The following is a 24161-nucleotide window of genomic DNA, read 5'->3' as shown; positions in this document are numbered from 1 at the left end:
TCATCAGAAGAACTGAATACTTTAACAATTCCTTCGTCCAGTTGTTACATCAACATCAGTTAGTGATCAATACAACTGACTGTTGGGTGTGTGGACTCATACCACATACAGTAGAAAATGGAATGCCATATTTAGTTCTTCCATTCTCCTATGAAGGTTCCGCTTGGGCTTATTTTGTCATTTTCAATAATGCATATCAAAGTAAAATTAAACAACCTGTCAGTTCACATAGTGTTGGTTCAGATTTCAGTCATAGTTTATTGATAAAGGGAATGGTAGCTATGGCTAAAATCATGGAAAAAAGTGAAGCTTCCATAGATGAAAGAAAAGCATATACCAATTGGAACATAACTAATTACATTTCCAGCCTCAATGATAAGATTGAGCAAGGAAAATCTCCTCCGATACGGGTCATACCCCAACAAGGAAATTTCTGTCTGCAAATAAATGGTAGAACTCCAAACACTGGACAAAGAGAAAGTTTATGTTCCCATACATATGTTTATTCAGCCCTGAATTCACCGCCGTTAGTACCATCTCAAGGTACATACTTCGTTTGCCACGATAGGGCTTATACATGGTTGCCAGCTGATTTTTCTGGTACTTGTTATATAGCCTTTCTTCTTCCCCCTACATACACCGCTCCTGCGAATCATCATAAAAATAGATATGGCAGAGGGATTGTGGATTCGAAAGACACAGCAGGACAAGAGGGAGGAGATTTCCTCAAAGGATTTCTTCCCTTCTGGGGTCCAATGGCCAACAGCAGAAATATAAGGCAATTGGTTTGTGTCGTAGAAACCACCATAGACATCACTGTAGGAGCTTTAAGTAACATTACAGCTGAACTACAGGCTGATCGTCTTATGACCTTGCAGAACCGTGTTGCCTTAGACTTTGTTCTTGCGGACCGTGGTGGAGTATGCAAATTGATCGGATCAAGTTGCTGTATTTTCATACCTAATGACGCTCTGACAGTATACCAAGCTATCTCTAAGTTACACATAATCTCCGAGTCGATTCATCAGGACGAAGGAGATTGGTCCTTTTCAGAGTGGTTTTGGGGATTGCTGTCCAAATGGGGTTGGAAGGTATTGACATTCTTTGGAGTAATTTCAGCTTTTATATTCTCTTGTTGTCTTTGTATGCACTGCGGTCCTGCCGTCTGCAACCTATGTGCTACTGCATGTATTCCCAAACCCAAGTCACAAAGAGCAGAGAATATCAAAATGATGGTACAGCAACAGCTTGATGACCTCATGGCCATAGACATCGACTCAGATTAACATGAGTTTGTGTATCTTGCCTGAGTTCTGGCAAAAGGAGGGTCTGAGGAAATTCGATTTTTAATACGATCGTATCGACCCGCCATTTTGTGGCCCGCCGCCATTTTATGTTGCCTTCACTCAGGCAGCACAGCGAACGAAGTCCATTCTGCCTTTTCTGCTTATTCTGCAACATGGTGTTCAAAACAGTCTTCTGCCTCTATCTTTACAAGGCTGGTATTAAGGTCTGACCGAGTACACTAATCCCTGTCTGGTTTTCTAATCCTTGTTTCAACTATCTGTAGGCTCACACTATTCTCCGCCGATCTTATCTTATCGTCTGGCCTTCGCTGTCCTTTGCTAGTATTCTCTCATTTCACAACTGTCTTCCAAACGCACACAAACTTATCGCACCACATGCAAACTTCGTTGTGGATCGGTTAATGAATTAGTTCAAGGGAGGGGTGACAAACACAGCTGGAGGGGAGGCAACCTTAAGTCACTTGATACTTTGTTCTGTCTTGTTTTCCGACATTTCTATTGACTCTGCTCTATCTTTACATCATTCTTACTGGCTCCTTTCTATGTGTTCTGGGAGTGTATGTAGTTAATAAATGTTTTTATACGGTATATAAGATTGTGCGCCACAAAGTAAAGTGGCAGTCTCCTGAGAACATACCTTGTGTACTTCTTGGATAACTGTACTAGCTGCAGCTAATAAAATCTGATCTTTTACGCCTGACAGAGTGTCCCGTGTCTCTGTTAGTTGAGGCAGGTGAATCCAAGGAGATTTCAGGCGTACCCTGCGCCGCCAGGCCCAAAAGGTTCTGGTTCTTCACCATCAATGGCACCTATGATGTTGGGGATATGTCCCAGGGCATAGAAATCACCTTTCACTGTAGGCAAATCCTCCACCTGAGGGAAAACGATGTAGCTCTGCATGTGTTTCAGAAGGGCAGACAACACTCTGGACAACACGTTGGAAAACATAGACTGGGACATCCCTGATGCTATGGCCACTGTTGTTTGAAATGACCCACTTGCAAGGAAATGGAGCACTGACAGCACCTGCACTTGAGGGGGGATTCCTGTGGGATGGCAGATAGCTGATATCAGGTCTGGCTCCAACTGGGTACACAGTTCCTGGATTGTGGCACAGTCAAGCTGGTATGTGATTATCACATGTCTTTCCTCCATTGTGGACAGGTCCACCAACGGTCGGTACACCGGAGGATGTCGCCATCTTCTCACATGTCCCAGCGGACGGTGCCTATGAAGGACAACAGCGAGCACAGAGTCAAACAACTCAGAGGTACTTACCCACAGTTTACACAGAACACCATTCATACTCAAAAAGTGGCCTGTATGTGTGTTGAGTCTAGGCCTAGGTATGTGTGACGCAGTTGAAAATGAAGCCATGTGGGCCCCTGAAATGGCGGCTGCCTGACCTCTAAAGTGGGACAATGGGATGTGAGGTAACTGCGCTGGCGTTGTACACCGTTCCGTTAGGCGGTCGAAGACCGCGGCTCAATGCTGCATTGGTTAACATTGGATCCTATGGGTCCCAGGAGCCAATGACGATGTACGCCGGCGGTGACGGTACGCGCTGCCGCAGACGTGACCGCCATTTTCTATCTGTTGAATCCCTCGATACCTGATCTTCGACAGGAGAGGACCTACACTGCAAGTGCTGCTGTGACCTCGGTCTGGAAGAGACAATGGCTCAAGTGTCTGGGGAAAGGGCCCCTGCCTTCACATCGGAGGAGTTGGAGAAACTCGTGGATGGAGTCCTCCCCCAGAACACGCTACTCTACGGTCCTCCAGACAAACAGGTAAGTACACTGGGAGCATGATGTATGGGCTATGCCTGTGTGGAGAGGGCTGGATGTAAGAAGGAAGGGGGGAGAGTGCGGTGTTCATGAAACAACGGTGAATGCATGTGCCACATGGCAAGGGTAGGGATGGGGGCCAATCACTTTGACGGTGCAGTTGGTAATAACTTTCTCTTCCCCCTGTACAATTCATGTAGGTCAGCGCCCTCCAGAAAAAACATATTTGGTGTGCCATCGCCAAGGACGTCCGGACCCTGCGGGTCTACCACAGACGGAGCACCCACTGACGTAAAAGATGGGAGGACATTCGCCGCTGGAGCAAGAAGACGGCGGAGGCTCAGCTGGGGATGGCCTCCCAATGTGGGAGGGGTGCCTGTCGCACCATGACCCCCCTGATGTTCGGGATCCTGGCGGTGGCCTACCCGGAGTTGAATGGGTGCTTGAGGGCATCACAGCAGCAACAAGGGGGTGAGTACACTCTCATTCTGCTGACTTTGCGCGCAGTGGAGGGGCCTGGGTGGGGGAGGTGGGCTGTGGGTTTCCCTAGGCCAGGGCGAGTTCCGTAGGCAAGGTCCCTCAGTAAGGCAGGCCATGTGGCACCCCACCCCACCTCTGTAGAGTGCCAAGTACACCTAGTCATGCCCCTGTGTCATCTATGTGTGCAGATGTCGTCCATAGCCTTGTAGGCCATTTCCCAGGAATTGAACAGTGGAGCCCAAGAGCGCGGCGTAGTGCAGGGGGCTTCTGTGTCTGTCGTGTCCGCCAACGGTAGCGGTAATGCATGCACTCAACATGTCTTTCTTCTATCTCCCCCCCCTTTTTGTGGTCTCCATGTTCTTCTGTGCATTAGCATCATCAGGCAGAGGAGCAGTGGGACCAGAGCACCAGGGAGCTGCATCCCACATGGCCATGGAGGGCCACACTACGGACTCGGACTTCACCAGTGGGACGGAGGGCGAGGGGAGCTCCACGGCGGGGACAGGAGCTGAGACCAGTGACACGGACTCGTCCTCTGATGGGAGCTCCCTTGTGGTCGCAGCAACATCTGTGCCACCTCCATCTACAGGTACAGCTGCCACCCCCCCTTCCAGCACCACCCTCCCAGCAGCCCCTCAGCCTTCGCCCCGTGCCCGCTCACCCGGGAGGGTGGGCATCACCTTCGCCCCAGGCACCTCAGGCCCTGCCCCAGTCACCCCTGCTACCCTCAGTGAGGAGGCCATTGACCTCCTCAGGTCCCTCACTGTTGGGCAGTCTACCATTTTGAATGCCATCCAGGGTGTAAAAAGGCAGTTGCAACAAACAAATGCATTCCTGGAGGGCATTCATTCTGGTCAGGCGGCCCTTCAGCGAGCTTTTCAGACTCTGGCCTCAGCACTGATGGCAGCCATTGTCCATGTGTTTAGCCTCCCCCCTCCAACTTCCTCCACCCAGACCCAATCCCCTCTACCTCAGCCTATCCCAAGCACACCTACAGACCAGCATGCACACATGTCAACACACAAGGGAAGCTCAGGCAAACATAAGCACCACACATCCCACAGGCACTCACGCAAGCATCACACACATGCAGACACACCAGCATCCACTGCCTCCACTGTGTCCCCCTCCTCCTCGTCTCCCTCCTCCCTCCCTGTCTCGTCTACACTCATACCTGCATGCACTACCTCTACAGCCACTACGTCCCTCTCCAGCACACCCACCACCACACCCCGCTCACGTGCAGTCACCACCCCCACTACCATTCAAACGTCCCCTGTGTCCTCTCCCAGTGTGTCTGTGACGCCCCCTCCCAAGATACACAAACGCAGGCACACACCCGCCCAACAGCCATCCACCTCACGACAGCCTCCAGCGCATGCACCTTCACCCAAAGTCAGCAAACGAACACCTCCTACAACCACCACCTCTTCCTCCACTCCCAAAACCCCTCCAGCTACCCGTCCCAGTGTGTCCCAAAAACTTTTCCTGTCCAACCTTGACCTCTTTCCCACACCTCCCCCATCCCGTCCATCTCCTAGGTCCCGAACTAGCACCTCAGCCACAACATCTCCGGGACCAGTGGTGCCTGTAGTCACCGGAATCTGGAGTGCACCGGCCAACAGGGCAGCCAGTGTGGCACGGAGCCACAGCACAGACAGTCCCCCACCTGTGAAGCATCAGAAGTTGGCCAGTGCCTGGCGGGAGAGGGGGAAGACTCCAGCCACGAAAGCCGCTCCCAGGGATGCCGGTGGGAGTGTGGAGTCAGCTGTGACACCTTCCAAGGTGGGAAAGGGCCACAAGAAACCCAGCAAGTCTGGAAAGAGCAGCACGGCGGAGAAGCCCGCCATCATTCCCGCTGCCCAGGAGGCCACCGCCAGCACCAGTCCAGCTGCCCAGGAGGCCAGCACCAGCCCAGCTGCCCAGGAGGCCACCGCCAGCACCAGCCCAGCTGCCCAGGAGGCCACCGTCAGCACCAGCCCAGCTGCCCAGGAGGCCACCGCCAGCACAGGCCCAGCTGCCCAGGAGACCACCGCCAGCACCAGCCCCGCTGGGCCATGAAGGACCGCCAGCACAAGCCCCGCTGGGCCATGAAGTACCGCCAGCACCAGCCCCGCTGGGCCATGAAGGACCGCCAGCACAAGCCCCGCTGGGCCATGAAGTACCACCAGCAAAAGCCCCGCTGGGCCATGAAGGACCGCCAGCAAAAGCCCCGCTGTGCCATGAAGGACCACCATCCTCTGAGTCCCTGCAATGGAGACGCCGTCTCAAGCACCGCTGAACAGGGCACCGCCATCTCAAGCACCGCTGAACAGGGCACCGCCGCCTCAAGCACCGCTGAACAGGGCACTGCCGTCTCAAGCACCGCTGAACAGGGCACCGCTGCCTCAAGCACCGCTGAACAGGGCACCGCCGTCTCAAGCACCGCTGAACAGGGCACCGCCGCCTCAAGCACCGCTGAACAGGGCACCGCCGTCTCAAGCACCGCTGGCCCATGAGCGGCAAGGGCACTGCCGCTACTGAGTCCGTCATGGGGTGAATGAAGCACTCTGGGCACCATGCCCCCTCCAGAACCAGTGGAGAGATACATCCACTACTTCAGTCCTTGGCAGGATGAAGCACTCTGGGCACCATGCCCCCTCCAGAACCACTGGAGACTGTCATCCACTACCTCTGTCCTTAGCAGGATGAAGCACTCTGGGCACCATGCCCCCTCCAGAACCAATGGAGACTGTCATCCACTACCTCTGTCCATAGCATGATGAAGCACTCTGGGCACTATGCCCCCTCCAGAACCAGTGGAGAGATACATCCACTACCTCATTCCTTAGCAGGATGAAGCACTCTGGGCACAAGGCCCCCTCCAGAACCAGTGGAGACTGTCATCCACTTGAGAGACTGTGGCTTTGCACTCCCCAGGATGGAACAGTGGGCAACCCACCCACTGGAGAGACTTGAGAGATCGTGGCTTTGCACTCCCCAGGATAAAGCAGTGGGCAAGCCACCCACTGGAGAGACTTGAGAGACTGTGGCTTTGCACTCCCCAGGACACATCAATGGGCATGGAGGCCCCTCGTGGAGCTGGCATTGTGCACTCATCCGGCTGAGGTGCCCCCCTTCCCTTTCCCCTGAGGTGCCTGTTTCATTTCGATCTGATGCCCCAGCAGTGTTCTCTCTGTTTCGAGTCTGGTATCTAGTGTGGGCCTCACCCATGCATTTTGGGCCCAGTGGTCCACGGACTATGAATGGTGCACTACCCGGACTTGCATAGTTGGTGTACATAATTGTTTATACTGTATTTGAAGTTTTGACTAATGGATTTTTATTGATTACAATCGTTACAATAATTTCCTTTTGTCATTGCGTTCTTTCAGGGGTGGTTGGGGGGTGTAAATGTAATGTTGCAGCATGTATTTGTGTGTGTGTTGTTGTGGGTGAGGGTGGGGGTGGGGGTGTTGCGTGTTGCGTGTGTGTGTCACTCTCTTTTCCCTCCCCCCTCCCCTGTGTTATAGGTGCAGTACTCACCGTGGTCTTTGCCGCCATCTTTCCTGCTCCTGGTAGAGGAGCAGGAATACTATTGCAGGAAGTATTTGGAGTTCTGGCTCCATGGCGTCCTGGTTCCTAGTGGGTTGTGTAGATGTGAGTGTTTCCCCTTCCAAGTCCTGTTTCCGCCGTGTTTTTGTTCGCATTGAATCCACCCCGGAAAAGATGGCGGATTGGGCTGTCATAATAGTGTGGGCGGTAAATTGTCTTCCACCTGTATGTTGGCGGTGAACGACAAGCTGTTTGTTTGTACCGCCGTGGCGGTCGGAGTATTAAAGTGGCTGTCTATGTTGGCGGTTTCCGCCATGGTCGTGATTCCATTTGTTTTTCTGCCGGCCTGTTGGCGGTCTTACTGCCGCTTTAACACCGACCGCCAGGGTTGTAATGAGGGCCAAAGTCTTGTACTTGCTGAAGGGTGTGAGTTTTGGACTATAATTCAAGTTCACCCATAGATACACAAAGTCTTGGACTTGCTGACTTATATGGCTTTAGCACCCTGAATTGTGTTTTGCTTATGTTAAGCTCTAGGCCTCTGGCTGCACAAAACAAGAGGAATTGGTTTATGATGGCCAGAAGGCCTGCAGGGGTTTTGGACATAAAGAGAGTATCATCTGCTAATAATTAAGTGGAGATTTTGGTGGAGCCTACCTTTGGGGCATCATTATTAGAGAAACTCAACTAAGTCATTCATAAACAAGCAGAAAAGTGTTGGGGCCAAAACAACCTTGGTGGACTCCCCTCTGAGACTTGAAGGGGTCGGTTTGTTCCCCATTCTTTCCATATCTTATGCATGCATGGCTGTCCTTGTGAAGTCTTATGAGGACATCTAGAATATTCTGCGAGGCTCCCATGATACCTAAGACCTTCCAAAATATACTGCGTGGCCCAGGTCAAATGCTGACTTTAAGTCTACAAATGCTACGTAGAAATGGCCTTTTTCAAGCACTACTGTTTTCCAGTATATTTTGCTGAATCTCAGTATTTGATCTAGTGTGCTGGGTTTTGGCCTAAAGCCAACCTGGATGTCTGAAATGATATGGTTCGTTAGGACCCAGTCTGTCAGTTTGCAAAGAGTTTCTGGCAAAAAAATCTTCTGAATACTGTCTATTAAACTGATGGGTCTGTAGTTTTCGCCGTCGTCCGACTGACCCTTCTTGTAAATCGGGACGTGCACCTCACAATAATTTTGGATCTGGACCTCCATTCATAATTGCCCTTTTAAGAGTACTAAGGCAGGGGGCCCAGATATCAGGCTCAAGACGCATACCTATCAGCTGATATACAGTCTAGGCCAGGGGCATTTTTGAGAACAATTGCTTTTAAAGTCTTTTATGAGCCTGAGATTGAAACCGTAGTTGGTTTAGGTCACCTGGAATAGTTAGTTTGGACCTGGCCAGATAGCCCAATACCTCCAGTTCCCCTGCTTGATTGAGTACAGCTTCTCAAAATGCTTGACACACCTATGTGGTTGGATATGGAAGGCCACTCGGGAGGTTGTAGAGCAGCCAACGTGCGCAACAATACCCCAAAAGGTCCTAGCGTCTTCCACTTTAGCTGAGTGAAACAAGTCTAACCAAATCACATTCTCGCATTCTCCCAACTATGTCTGTCATGGGCCACCTTTTCCTTGTCTTTTCTTCATGCTGAAGAAATTCCACCATGGCCTTTAGATTTAATAGACTTAAAGAGAGTGGATTTTTCTAGACTACACTGAGCACTATACCAAGGGTGCGTAGCCAATTTGCTTTTAGATTCATTTTTGCATTCTCTTGAGAGGAAATCTCTTAGGCTTGCAAACAGATCCACATGGGAAGCTATAATGTAATGACAACCAGCTCCTTCAGAGGTAAAGCTGTTAATTTGTTCTAGTGCACCAGCTACCTTAAGGTATACTAGTTTCATTAGGTCAGGCGGGGCAACAACATACTCTCATGTTAAGGCTTTTATAATATTTGAGAGACAGTGTCCCCTAAGAGGCTAGGTTTTATTAACACTGCTCCAAAGATTATTAGCCTTACCGGATCCAATTTGAGGGCATTCACTGTCCCCCCCCCCCCCTTTCTGACTGACGTGACCCTCATGTGTGACTAAATCTGTAGGGCTAAAAATATGTAGTCTATGCTGCTTGTTTGGTTTAAATGCTTAAAGGGATCTGCTGTTACAAACTCTTAGGCCCACCCTCATCGAGATGCTCAGTAGTTGGTTAGCTAAGGCTGAATGTCTATCGACTTGGGGGATGCTTAGCTTGGGTATTTGCCATATGGCATCTTTCGCCTCGGTTAAGTCTACTTCAGAATTGGCAGTTGGTTCCAAGGTCACATTAAAGTTGCCTGCATTTATCAAGCAAGCATATGGGGATAAATAGCCTAAATAGTTTTCTAGGTAAACATGGGTGGGTGATTCCTTGCTTACACCAATAGGCCTGTTATAAATATTACACAAATAAACACAACAATTATCTTTAGTGAAAGGAAGAAGAAGCACATCAGTTGAAGTTTCAGGGAGCCTCTTGATTTTGCAGTGAATTTTACACTCAAATAACTTGAGCCCTGCTTGGTGGCCAATCCCCCGGCCTATGGAAGGACAGAAGAAATTTGAGTAGCCATACCTATAGAATGGTTGAACACACCAAGATTCCTGAAACAAACTAACTTCATATGCATCTATAAAGGGTCCCCAATGTAGGTCTGTGAGTTTTGATTTCACCTCAGCTATATTCCATGAGAGTACACTTCATGAGTTCTTGGCAATAGTCCTAGAGGGTAAGCTATATGGGTCCTGTTGGCTATTGATTTTGTTCTTGGATACTTGTTCCATAAAAGGGACTAGCGGAATTAAGGCAGATAATGTCTGGAGAGTTATAGGCAGCACAGGACAGTCAATTCTTTTCCTTAAGTGGTGATGGCACGGGACTCCCAAAATTGGTGGCCTCAGCAGGGTTTACTAGAGCACAACTTCCTGCCCCCCGTTGTGAAACTGTCAAAAATGGTGCTGAGGTAATCTGGGGCTGCTGTAGGCAGAAGGGATTGGTTATGCCACCATTATGGGTAGAAGGTGAAGTTTTACGTTAAATGTTTGAGTCTTGAGGTGGTAATGAACGCACTTGCAAAGTCAAGGGGCCATTCACAATGGCTTGATCTTTCAGAATCAGTTTGATATTGTCATAGAAGCTCTGAAAATTGGGCAATAATTGCACAGAGGATATATCTGCATGAATTAGAGAGAGACACTTGCAATTGTGACGGATATAATGTGTCACCTTGTTGATCAATGCTTTGGCTGATTCCCATTGCTAGTCTGGGAACCTTTGTCGTGTAAATTAACAGGCTAATTTCTGCTTGGATCAGTGTTGAAGGTTTTGTATCATTTCTATTTTTGTACAGCGGTGTGAGGACTGGAGGATCTAGCCTTGGTAGGTAGTTCTGGGTCTGATTTTCCTCTTGCAGTCTGGAATAGAGTTGGCTATGGGGGTAGAGCAAAATTACATTTTTGCTTAGAGGTCTCTGGGGGTTGATGATCTTAGATTGCATAGTAGATGTTTGCATCTTAGTAAATGCCTCTCTCAGTGTATTGACACTAATTGTTGTCTGTTCCAGCTGAAATTTTCTGGGCACTCAAACTTTGTCGGATTGGGGATCCTGGCTGTGATTTGACCCCCGATGATACTCCCTCAGGAATTGTTGTGCATGGCTGGCAGCACAATTGGTCCATGCATTGATCAGACAGGTGTGCCACTAGTTAATCGGATAAGTTCAAATTAAGTTTTTGGAGCCACTGTTCCCTAGAATTTAGGGATTGCACTGTCAGCTTCATAGTGTTGAATTTGCCCCTGATAGGTGTGATCAGTGCAATTGATGGACCAGCTTTCCCTGTTTCATCTTAAACTGCCTTTATGGCGTTTGGAGTAGGGAATTCATCTCCTGGATTAACAAGAGGGGTAGAGTGGTTGGTGCACTGAATACAAGACAATGGTTCTAATGCTATGGATTGAGTTGAATAGACAGGGGTAGACACAGTAAAGGTAGCTGGTGGACAAATTTCCTTGATGGTGGTGTAAACTTTGACACCCACAACAGGGTCACGGCTAGGTGTCTCTTTACTGGTGATGCCCTTCTTGCAGTTCCCCTTATAAAAGGCCCTTTTGGCTTAGGTCCACAAGCCTCAGGCAGTATCTTTCCTTTGTTCAGGATATCCTCTACCTCCTCTATGAAATCATCAATCGCATCCAAGGTACAGTTATCTGCAGCATGCCTCTTAACTGTCTTCCCCACGGTCCTTGGCCTGCAACATTATCCTGGACCTTTCTTTTACCCATTGTTACTACAGATGGCTTAAATTTAGGTACTCATATTTTTGACTAAAGGAATTGTCTCCATAAAGGATAGAGCCAAGGCGGGTGACCCTGCCCTGCCTATTCCTGTCACCGACAGGCAGAGGATGGGCCTGCCCTTGGCACAGGCTTTGCCCAGGCATAGCCCGCAGCATCCCACTCCCACTTTACAGGGGCTCTTTGCCTACCCCATAGTTTTCTGGGAAATGGAATTATGACCACAACAGAAACCGCCAACACAGACAGCCACTTTAACACACTGACAGCCAGGGCTGTAGCAACATGTACTGCAGCGGTAACTGCCAACAGCCAGGCAGAAGAGAAGGTTCCACCCACTGGATTACAACAGGTCTATCCGCCACCTTTTCCGGGGCGGTACCAACGACAACAAAAGCATGCCGGAAACAGATCTCAGAAGTTAAAGAATTCACCTCTGGACACTCAGGGAACAACCACGACGCCATGGAGCCCGAACTGCAGATCTTCCCCATGCTGGTCTACCTCCTCCTACACCAGGAATACCAACACCGGCGACGACGACCACGGTGAGTACTGCCGCCTAGCACACAGGGGAGGGGGAGGAAATAGAGAGTGACACACACATGCAACACACAACATCCTCACCCCCAACAACATACACACAAACAGATGCAACAACATTACACATCCACCCGCACCCCTCAGGAATAATGCAAGGAAAAAGGAAGTGATTAAAGTGAGTGTAATAAGATCAAAATCCAGAAAAATGTCCTCAAAATTCAAAACAGTATTTACAGATATACAAATAGAGGAACACTGCCCAGTCCATAATGTCCGTAGGACACAGGGCCACATCACATAGGCCAAGGCCCCATCCTAGTCCTGCATCAACACGAAGAGAACGCTGCTGGGGCATCACGTCGGAAATATACAGGCACCTCAGGGGGACGGGAAATGGGGGGGCACCTCAGCCAGAAGATGGTACAACACCCCTGGTCCTGGAGGGGGCTACATGCCCTGTGCGATGTCTTGGGAAGTGCAAAGCCACAGTCTCTTTAGTGGGTGCTTTGCCCATTGCTTGGTCCTGGGGAGTGCAAGGCCACAGTCTCTCAAGTGGATGCTTGGCCCACTGCTTGGTCCTGTGGAGTGCAAGGCCACAGTCTCTCAAGTGGGTGCTTTGCCCACTGCTTGGTCCTGTGGAGTGCAAGGCCACAGTCTCTCAAGTGGGTGCTTTGCCCACTGCCTGGTCCTAGGGAGTGCAAGGCCAATGTCTCCTAAGTGGGTGCTTTGCCCACTGTTTGGTCCTGGGGAGTGCAAGGCCCCAGTCTCTCATGTGGGTGCTTTTCCCACTGCTTGGTCCTGGGAAGTGCAAGGCCACAGTCTCTCAAGTGGGTGCTTTGCCCACTGCTTGGTCCTGGGGAGTGCAAGGCCACAGTCCCTCTAGTGGGTGGTTTGCCCACTACCTGGTCCTGGGGAGTGCCAGGCCACAGTCTCTCAAGTGGGTGCTTTGCCCACTGCTTGGTCCTGGGGAGTGCAAGGCCACAGTCTCTCAAGTGGGTGCTTTGCCCACTGCTTGGTCCTGGGGAGTGCAAGGCAACAGTCTCTCAAGTAGTTGGCTTCTTCGACTGGTTCTGGAGGGGGGCTTGTGCCCTGCTTGCTTCATCCTGGTAAGGAGGGGGTGAGTGGATGCCTTCTTCCACTGGTTCTGGAGGGGGCCTTGTGCCCAGTGTGCTTCATCCTGGCAAGGAGGGGGTGAGTGGATGCCTTCGTCCACTGGTTCTGGATGGGGCCTTGTGCCCAGTGTGCTTCATCCTGGCAAAGAGGGTGTGAGTGGATGCCTGCTCCACTGGTTCTGGAGGGGGCCTTGTGCCCAGTGTGCTTCATCCTGGGAAGGATGGGGTGAGTGGATGGCTTCTTCCACTGGTTCTGGAGGGGGCCTTGTGCCCAGTGTGCTTCATCCTGGCAAGGATGGGGTGAGTGGATGGCTTTTTCCACTGGTTCTGGATGGGGGCCTTGTGCCCTGTGATGCAGATCTTTGGGAGTGCAAGGTCACAGTCTCTCACCTGGGTGTCAGATCCACAAGATTTGCAGTGGGCAGGATGCATAACACTCCATGGGGGCAGGACTACAGTCTGCCCGCCGGCGGCGACGGCTACACAGTGGTGGCAGTGCCGGTGCAGGTGGCAGTGCTGACAGTGGTGGGGGGAGGCTCCATCCCTTACCCTGCAGTCTTGAACGTCTGAACCCCCATGGTTGGTGTTGAGGATTCAGATTCTGTCACAGCACCAGGCCTCCTGTCTCTCCTGCTTGCGAGGGCACGCCCTTTGCCCTTGCCGTGTGGTGGTTCCCCCTTGCCGTGTGGTTGTGCCTCCTTGCCCTTGGCAGCTGGTGATACATCCTTGCCCTTCCCCTTGGCAGCTGGAGCAGGCACACTGCCAGTGCTGATGCGTGTCTCATTGGAGCCTCTCACACTGCAGTAGCTGCAGAAACGACAGTGGCCATGGACTGGGTGGCTGAGGTGCTGGCCTGGGATCTGCCAACCCTGGCCTGATGTGAAGGACGGGGGGAGGGGTAGGGAAGAGGTCAAGGGTGGAGAAGAAAAGCTTCTTAGGGACCCTGGGGCTGGAAGAGGGTGAAGGTTTGGAGTGGAGGAAGAGGGTGTGGTTGTAGGAAGTGTCTGCTGTGTTTGGGTGCAGGTGCATGGGCGGGATGCTGTTTTGAGGTGGATGAATGCAGGAGGCTGATCTGGCTTATAGTGGGTACCTTGTGGTACTTACACCTTGTGCCAGGTCCAGTTATCCCTTATTAGTAGATTAGAGGTGTTCTAGTAGCTTAGGCTGATAGAGGTAGCTATAGCAGAGCAGCTTAGGCTGAACTAGGAGACATGCAAAGCTCCTACTATACCACTTATATCACTTAGCACTATATCAAAAGAAAACACAATACTCAGAGTTACTAAAAATAAAGCTACTTTATTTTAGTAACAATATGCCAAAAGTATCTCAGAGAATATACTCCCTTAGGAGGTAAGCAAAATACACAAAATATACACACACAAACCAAAATAAGGTAAGTAACAGTTAGAATAGTAGTGCAAACACTGTAGAACACAATAAAATGCAATAGGGAGAAATAGGCCTAGGGGGCAACACAAACCATATACTCCAAAAGTGGAATGCGAACCACGAATGGACCCCAGGCCTAGTGTAGTGTGTAGAGGGTCGCTGGGGGTGCAAGAAAACACTAAGGGTGTCCAAGATACCCCACCCCAAGACCCTGAAAAGTAGGAGTAAAGTTACCCTACTACCCCAGAAAGACAGTAAAGTCGAGATAGGGGATTCTGCAAGGACAACAACTGACTGCAAAGCACTGAAGACGAATTCCTGGACCTGAGGACCTGTAAAGGAAGGGGACTAAGTCCAAGAGTCACGCAAGTGTCCAGGGGGGCAGGAGCCCACTAAACCAAGGATGAAGGTGCAAAAGGGCTGCCTCCGGGTAGAAGAAGCCGAAGATTCTTCAACAACGGAAGGTGCCAGGAACTTCTCCTTTGGTCAGAAGATGCCCCACGGAGTCGTGGAGGATGCAGAGTTGTTTCCACGCAGAAAGACCACAAACAAGCCTTGCTAGCTTCAAGAGTCACGGTTGAAGGTTTTGGGTGCTGCCAGGGCCCAGGAAGGACCAGGAGGTCGCCCCTTGGAAGAGCAACACGGAGAGCCCACGCAGAAGCAGGCAGCACCCGCAGAAGCACCTGAACAGGCACTTAGAAGATCTGAGAAAGATGGTCGACTCAGAGCAACAACAGAGGGTCCCACGACGTCGGAGTCCAACTCAGCGAGTTGGGCAATGCAAGATGGAGTGCTGGGGACCTGGGCTAGGCTGTGCACAAAGGAAGTCTTGCAAAAGTGCACAGAAGCCTGAGCAGCTGCAGTTCACACAGTACACAGGATTACTGTCTGGCGTGGGGAGGCAAGGAATTACCGCCACCAAATTTGGACAGCAGGGCCACAGGACTGTCGAAGACACTTGGGGCCAGATACAGTAAACTCCGATTTTGCGAATCGGAAATTGCGAGTCAGTGCAACTCACAATTTCTGATTCGCAAAATCGGATGCAGAACGGTGTCTCAGACACCGTCTGCAAATCTCAATGGGGTCGCAAAGACCCACCTCATTACAATTAATGAGGTGGGTCGCATTTTGCGACCCCATTGAGATTCCCTGCACTCACAGGGATGGTGGCCTGCTGGAGACTGCAGACCTCCATGTCTGTGACTGCTTTTTAAATAAAGCAGTTTTTTTTATTGCAGCCCATTTTCCTTAAAGGAAAACGAGTTGCAACACAAAAAAATAATGAAACCATTTGGTTTCGGATTTTCAGAGTAGGCAGTGGTCCGTTGGACCACTGCCTGCTCTGAAAAAACATTAATGGCGACATTCACAAAGGGGAAGGGGTCCCATGGGCACCCCTTCCCTTTTGCGAATGGGTTACCACCAGTGTGACACTGGTGGCAACTGCGAATTGCTTTGCGACTGCGTTCGCGGTCACAAAGCAATTCTGCATCACGGTGACAGTCGCAAATAGGAAAGGAACACCCCTTCCTATTTGCAAGTCGCATTCCCATTTTAGGAGTCGGAACCGACTCGCAAAATGGGAATGTGCATCGCGATGCGCGTTTTGCATGGCTCAAACTGCGATTTTCACAGTTTGCACCATGCAAAACGCTTCCTACATCTGGCCCTTGGACCCAGCTCCTGTGTTCCAGGGACCATGCTCGTCAGGCTGAGAGGGGACCCAGAGGACCGGTAATGCAGAAGTTTGGTGCCTGCGTTGGCAGGAGGAAGATTCAATTGACCCATGGGAGATTTCTTCTCTTCTTCCAGTGCAGGGTGAAGGCAGACAGCCCTCAGAGCATGCACCACCAGAAAACAGTTGAGAAAGCCAGCAGGGTGAGGCGCTACAATGTTGCTGGTAGTCTTCTTGCTACTTTGTTGCGGTTTTGCAGGCGTCCTGGAGCAGTCAGCCTTCGATCCTTGGCAGAAGTCGAAGAGAGAAGTGCAGAGGAACTCTGGTGAGCTCTTGCATTCGTTATCTGGTGAGATGCCCACAGGAGATACCCTAAATAGCCCTCAGAGGAGAATTGGCTACGAAGAAAGGTAAGCACCTATCAGGAGGGGTCTCTGACATCACCTGCTGGCACTTGCCACTCAGAGCTGTCCATTGTGCCCTCACACCTCTGCATTCAGGATGGCAGAGGTCTGGGACACACTGGAGGAGCTCTGGGCACCTCCCCTGGGAGGTGCTGGTCAGGGGAGTGGTCACTCCCATTTCCTTTGTCCAGTTTCGCGCCAGAGCAGGGCTGGGGGGATCCCTGAACCGGTGTAGACTGCCTTATGCAAGGAGGGCACCATCTGTGCCCTTCAAAGCATTTCCAGAGGCCAGGAGAGGCTACTCCTCCCAGGCCCTTCACACCTATTTCCAAAGGGAGAGGGTGTAACACCCTTACTCAGAGGAATCCTTTGTTCTGCCCTCCTGGGACCAGGCTGCCCAGGTTCCAGGGGGGCAGAAACCTGTCTGAGGGGTTGGAAGTAGCGGTAGCTGCAGAGGAGACCCCAGAAAGTTAGTCTGGCAGTACCCGGGCTTTATGCTGGAGACCCGGGGATGCATGGAATTGTCCCCCCAATACCAGAATGGTATTGGGGTGACAACTCCATGATCCTAGACATGTTACATGGCCATGTTCGGAGTTACCATTGTGACGCTACATATAGGTATTGACCTATATGTAGTTCACGCGTGCAATGTTGTCCCTGCACTCACAAAGTTTGGGGAATTTGCCCTGAACAATGTGGGGGAACTCTGGCTAGTGCCAGGGTGCCCACACACTAAGTAACTTTGCACCTAACCTTTACTAAGTGAGGGTTAACATATAGGTGACTTATAAGTTACTTAAGTGCAGTGTAAAATGTCTGTGAAATAACGTGGACGTTATTTCACTAAGGCTGCAGTGGCAGTCCTGTGTAAGAATTGTCTGAGCTCTGTATGGGTGGCAAAAGAAATGCTGTAGCCCATAGGGATCTCCTGGAACCCCAATATCCTGGGTACCTAGGTACCATATACCATGTGCCAATGAGAATTGGTAAAATTAGTCACCAGCCTGCAGTGACAATGTTAAAAGCAGAGAGAGCATAAACACTGAGGTTCTGGTTAGCAGAGCATCAGTGATACAGTTAGGCACCACACAGGGAAGACGTACAGGGCATACTTTATGAGCACTGGGGTCCTGACTAGCAGGATCCCAGTGACACGTAGGCAAAAGCAAACATACATACAGTAAAAATGGGGGTAACATCCCAGGCAAGATGGTACTTTCCTACAGATGGCTGTTGAGTGTCTGAGTACTTGCGTTTGTGTAGTTTGGGAGGAGGGGGCACAGACACAGTGGGAGAGGACACAAGGGACGTGTGAATGGATGTGGGGGTGGTGACTGCCAGTAAGGGGCGTGTAGTGATAGGCGTAATGGTGATGGAGGCAGTGGGTGTGGATGTAGTGCATGCAGGTGTGAGTGGAGATGCTACTGGGAGGGAGGTGGAGGACAAGGAGGAGGGGGACACAGTGGAGGCAGTGGATGTTTGTATGTCTGCATCTGGATGGTGTTTGTGTGAGTGGCTGTGGGATGATGTGTGGTGCTTGTGTTTGCCTGAGCCACTCCTGTGTGTTGTCTTGGGTGCATGCTGGGCTGTATGTGTGCTTGGGATAGGTTGGTGTTCAGGGGAATTAGACTGGGCAGAGGAAGTTGGAGGGGGAAGACTAGAGACAGGAACAATGGTTGCCATCAGGAAGGAGGCCTGAGCCTGGAATGATCTCTGTTGGGCCACCACGCCAGAGTGAATGCCCTCCAGGCAAACATTTGTATGTTGCAAATGCCCTGCCAGGCCCTGGATGGCATTCACTATGGTTGACTGCCTAACAGAGATGGATCTCAGGAGGTCAATAGCCTCCTCACTTAGGGCAGCAGGGCTAACTGGGGCAGGGCCTGAGGTGCCTGGGGCGAAGGAGATGCCCACCCTCCTGGGTGAGCGGGTACGGGAAACATGCTGAGGGGCTGCTGGGAGGGCGGTGCTGGTACGGGAGTGGCAGCTGTACCTGTAGTTGGGGTGGCCACAGGGCTGTCCGCCACCACTAGGAAGCTTCCATCGGAGGAGGTATCACTTTCAGAACTGTCCCCTCCTGTCTCCACATTGGTGCTCCCCTCATCCTCCGTCCCACTGGTGCCCTCACCATCGGTGGATTCAGCCTCCTGGGCCCTGTGGGATGCAGCTCCCTCCATCGCCGGTGCCTCTGCTCCTCCGCCAGATGATGCTAATGCACAGAATGACAGGGTGACAAAACAAAAAGGGGGGGAAGAGACATAGGATACACTTGGTCAATGCCAATAGCAACACCACCGTTGGCGTACACAACACACATGGGACAGCCCTATGCACTAGGCGATGCACTACTAGTCACAATGCTAGTCACCAGGCCATGGACAGTAATACCTAACGCCAGTTGCAGCATACCTGAGACCCACAGAGCCCTGCCCAGTTGTGTATGACCACTAGCTTGTTTGGAGGTGGAGTTCATCAGCCCCTGCCCAACATGGTACCTACCCTGCAATGTCCGGCCTGGACTAGGGGCACCAACAGGCACACATCCTCCACCCAGAGACCACCCCACCACGCGCAAGTACTATATTGGGAACTGTACTCACCCCCTTGTGGCTCCTGTGATGCCCTCAAGTGCCCAGCAAGCTCCGGATAGGCCACCGCCAGTATGTGGAACATTAGGAGGGTCAGGGTTCGACAGCCACCCCTTCTTCATTGGGAGGCCATCCCCAGCTGGGCCTCCGCCGTCTTCCTTGCCCAGCATCTCTGGTCCTCCCACCGTTTGCGACAGTGGGTGCTCCACCTGCCGTAGACCCCCAGGGTCTGCACGTCCTTGGCAATAGCATGCCATATACCCTTGTTCTGATGGGCGCTGACCTGCAGATCAGGAAACATAGAAAAAGGTTTCAGTCGTACCGTCTGGCCTGTTACACTCATGGCCCACCATATCCCTTCCATCCCCTTACGCATAGACACTGCCCACCATACATGCAGCACGCTGCCCAGGACCCCTCAACCACCCCCCCCTTACACGAGGCTCTCACATACAGCACTCCATGCATTCATGACCCATGCATCATGCTCACAGTGTACTCACCTGTTGGTCTGGAGGCCCATGCAGCGTTTCGTACTGGGGTAGGACCCCATCCACTAGTCTCTCCAACTCTGCAGCGGTGAAGGCAGGGGCCCTTTCCCAAATGACTCGAGCCATGGTCGGTTCCAGACACAGGTCACAGCAGCACTTGCAGTGTAAGTCCTCTCCTGTTAAAGGTCAGGAGGCAAGTGAGTGAACAGCTAGAAAATGGCGGTCACGTCGGCGGCGGTGCGTACCGTCACCGCCGGCGTACATCACTATTGGCTACTGTACACATAGGTGGTCATTACAACTCTGGCGGTCGGTGTTAAAGCGACGGTAAAACTGCCAACAGGCCGGCGGTGAAAAAATTGGAATTACGACCGTGGCGGAAACCGCCAACAAAGACAGCCACTTTAACACTCCGACCGCCACGGTGGTACAGACAAACAGCTTGGCGGTCATCGCCAACAGACAGGCGGAAGACAAAGTACCGCCCACAGTATCCCAACCTACCAATCCGCCACCTTTTCCGGGGCGGATTCACCGCGGATAAAAACACAGCGGAAATAGGACTTCGAAGGGAAAACGCTCACCTCTACACACCCCACGAAGAATCCAGACGCCATGGAACCAGAGCTGCACATCCGCCAGCCCTAATCTTCTTGCTCCTCTACCAGGAGCACGAACGCCGGCGGCGAAGACCACGGTGAGTACTGTACCTACGATACAGGGGAGGGGGGAGGGAAAAAACAGGGACACACACATGTAACACCCCCACGCCCACCGACTACAACACACACACTAATACATATTTATACATTATAGTTACACCCCCCAACCCCACCGGAAGAATGCAAAGACAAAAGGAAATGAGTGTAACCATTATCATATATATTAAAATCAAGTACGCAAAAATATAAATATACACCTTAAACAAAATATACACCAAGCTTAGTAGTCCCACTGCCATATCCTAGGGAGAGCAAAGCCACAGTCTCTCAAGCCTCTACAGTGGGTGGGTTGCCCACTGTTCCATCCTGGGGAGTGCAAAGCCACAGTCTCTCAAGTGGATGTATCTCTCCACTGGTTCTGGAGGGGGCCTTGTGCCCAGAGTGCTTCATCCTGCTAAGAACAGAGGTAGTGGATGCCTTTCTCCACTGGTTCTGGAGGGGGCATGGTGCCCAGAGTTCTTCATCCTGCTAAGGACAGAGGTGGTGGATGTATCTCTCCACTGGTTCTGGAGGGGGCCTTGTGCCCAGAGTGCTTCATCCTGCTAAGGACAGAGGTAGTGGATGCCTTTCTCCACTGGTTCTGGAGGGGGCATGGTGCCCAGAGTGCTTCATCCTGCTAAAGACAGAGGTAGTGGATGTATCTCTCCACTGGTTCTGGAGGGGGCTCTGGGCCCAGAGTGCTTCATCCTGCTCGTGAAGGGCTCAGTAGCATCAGTGCCCTTGGCGCTCATGTGCCAGCACTGCTTGGAGCGGCGGTGCCCTGTTCAGCTGTGCTTGGAGTGGCGGTGCCCTGTTCAGCGGTGCTTGGAGTGGCGGGGCCCTGTTCAGCGGTGCTTGGAGCGGCGGTGCCCTGATCAGCGGTGCTTGGAGCGGCGGTGCCCTGTTCAGCGGTGCTTGGAGTGGCGGTGCCCTGTTCAGCGGTGTTTGAGGCGGAGGTGCCCTGTTCAGCGGTGCTTGAGGCGGCGGGCTCCTTTGCAGTGACTCAGCTGCTGGCGGTCCTCTCTGTCCCAGCGCGGCTTGTGCTGGCGGTCCTCTCTGTCCCAGCGGGGCTTGTGCTGGCGGTCCTCTCTGTCCCAGCGGGGCTTGTGCTGGGATGATGGGGTGGCCTCCTGGCCAGTGGGGATGATGGCGGTGGCCTCCTGGGCAGCGGGGATAATGGCTGTGGCCTCCTGGCCAGCAGTGATGATGGCTGTGGCCTCCTGGCCAGCGGGGATGATGGCGGTCTCCTCCACCGTGCTGCTCTTCCCAGACTTTCCTGGTTTCTTGTGGCCGTTCCCCACCTTGGAAGGTGTCACAGCTGACTCCACACTCCCACCGGGACCCCTGGGAGCGGCTTTGATGGCTGGAGTCTTCCCCCTCTCCCGCTGGGCACTGGCCAACTTTTGGTGGTTGACAGGTGGGGGGCTGTCCATGCTGTGGCTCCGTGCCGCACTGGCTGCCCTGGTGGCCAGTGCACTCCAGATTCCGGTGACTACAGACACCACTGGTCCCGGAGATGTTGTGGCTGAGGTGCTAATTCGGAACCTAGGAGACGTACGGGGTGGGGGAGGTGTGGGAAAGAGGTCAAGGTTGGACAGGAAAAGTTTTTTGGAGACACTGGGACGGGTAGCTGGAGGGGGTTTGGGAGTGGAGGAAGACGTTGTGGTTGTAGGAGGTGTTCGTTTGCTGACTTTTGGTGAAGGTGCATGGGCTGGAGGCTGTCGTGAGGTGGATGGCTGTTGGGTGGGTGTATGCCTGAGTTTGTGTATCTTGGGAGGTGGCATCACAGACACACTGGGAGAGGACACAGGGGACGAGTGAATGGTAGTGGGGGTGGTGACTGCATGTGAGCGGGGTGTGGTGGTGGGACTGCTGGTGATGGCAGTAGTGGCTGTAGATGTAGTGCATGCAGGTGTGAGTGTAGACAAGACTGGGAGGGAGACGAGGAGGGGGACACAGTGGAGGCAGTGGATGTTGGTGTGTCTGCATGTGTGTGATGCTTGCATGAGTGCCTGTGGGATGTGTGGTGCTTATGTTTGCCAGAGCTTCCCTTGTGTGTTGACGTGTGTGCATGCTGGTCTGAAGGTGTGCTTGTGATAGGCTGGGGTACAGGGGATTGGGTCTGGGTGGAGGAAGTTGGAGGGGGGAGGCTAGAGACAGGGACAATGGCTGCCATCAGTGCTGAGGCCAGAGTCTGAAAAGCTCGCTGAAGGGCCACCTGACCCGAATGAATGCCCTCCAGGAATGCATTTGTTTGTTGCAACTGCCTTTCTACGCCCTGGATGGCATTCAAAATGGTAGACTGCCCAACAGTGAGGGACCTGAGGAGGTCAATGGCCTCCCTACTGAGGGCAGCAGGGGTGACTGGGGCAGGGGCTGAGGTGCCTGGGGCGAAGGTGATGCCCACCGTCCCGGGTGAGCGGGCATGGGGCAAAGGCTGAGGGGCTGCAGGGAGGGCGGTGCTGGTACGGGGTTGGCGGCTGTACCTGTAGATGGGGGGGCACAGATGTTGCCGCCACCACAAGGGAGCTCCCATCAGAGGACGAGTCCGTGTCGCAGGTGTCAGCTCCTGTCCCTGCCGTGGAGCTCCCCTCTCCCTAAGTCCCACTGGTGAAGTCTGAGTCCGTAGTGTGGCCATCCATGGCCATGTGGGATGCAGCCCCCTCGTGCTCCGGTGCCACTGCTCCTCCACCTGATGATGCTAATGCACACAAGAACAGGGAGACCACAAAAAGGGGGGGACGACAGAAGAAAGACATGTTGAGTGCATGCATTACTGCTACCGTTGGCGGACACGACAGACACAGAAGCCCCCTGCACTACATCGCGCTCTTGGGCTCCACTGTTCAATCCCTGGGAAATGGCCTACTAGGCTATGCACGACATCTGCACACATGGATGACACAGGGGCATGACTAGGTGTACTTGGCACTCTACAGAGGTGGGGTGGGGTGCCACATGGCGCGCCTTACGGAGGGACCTTGCTTACTAAACTCGCCCTGGCCCAGGGAAACCCACAGCCCACCTCCCCCACCCAGACCCCTCCACTGCACGCAAAATCAGCAGGATGACAGTGTACTCACCCCCTTGTGGCTGCTGTGATGCCCTCAAGCACCCATCCAACTCCGGGTACGCCACTGCCAGGATCCTGAACATCAGGGGGGGTCATGGTGCGACGGGCACCCCTCCCATGTTGGGAGGCTATCCCAAGCTGAGCCTCCGCCGTCTCCTTGCTCCAGCGGCGAATGTCCTCCCATCTTTTCCGGCAGTGGGTGCTCCATCTGTGGAGGGTCCGGACGTCCTTGGCGATGGCACGCCAAATGACTTTTTTCTGGTGGGCGCTGACCTACATGAATTGTACAGGGGGAAGAGAAACTTATTACCAACTGCACCGTCAGTCATTGGCCCCCATCCCTACCCTTGCCATATGGCACATGCACTCACCGTCGTTTCATGCACGCCGCAATCTCTCCCCCCCCTCTTACATCCACCCCACTCCACACAGGCATAGCCCATACAGCATGCTCCCAGTGTACTTACCTGTTTGTCTGGAGGACCGTAGAGTAGCGTGTACTGGGGGAGGACCCCGTCCACGAGTTTCTCCAACTCCTCCGATGTGAAGGCAGGGATCCTTTCCCCAGACACTCGAGCCATTGTCTCTTCCAGACCGAGGTCACAGCAGCACTTGCAGTGTAGGTCCTCTCCTGTCAAAGATCAGGTATCGAGTGATTGAACAGAAAGAAAATGGCGGTCACGTCCGCGGCGGTGCGTACCGTCACCGCCGGCTTACATCGTCATTGACTCA

The sequence above is a fragment of the Pleurodeles waltl genome, chromosome 10 (assembly GCF_031143425.1).
Source record: "Pleurodeles waltl isolate 20211129_DDA chromosome 10, aPleWal1.hap1.20221129, whole genome shotgun sequence".
NCBI lineage: Eukaryota > Metazoa > Chordata > Amphibia > Caudata > Salamandridae > Pleurodeles > Pleurodeles waltl.
Note: the sequence above shows the minus strand (reverse complement) of the source record.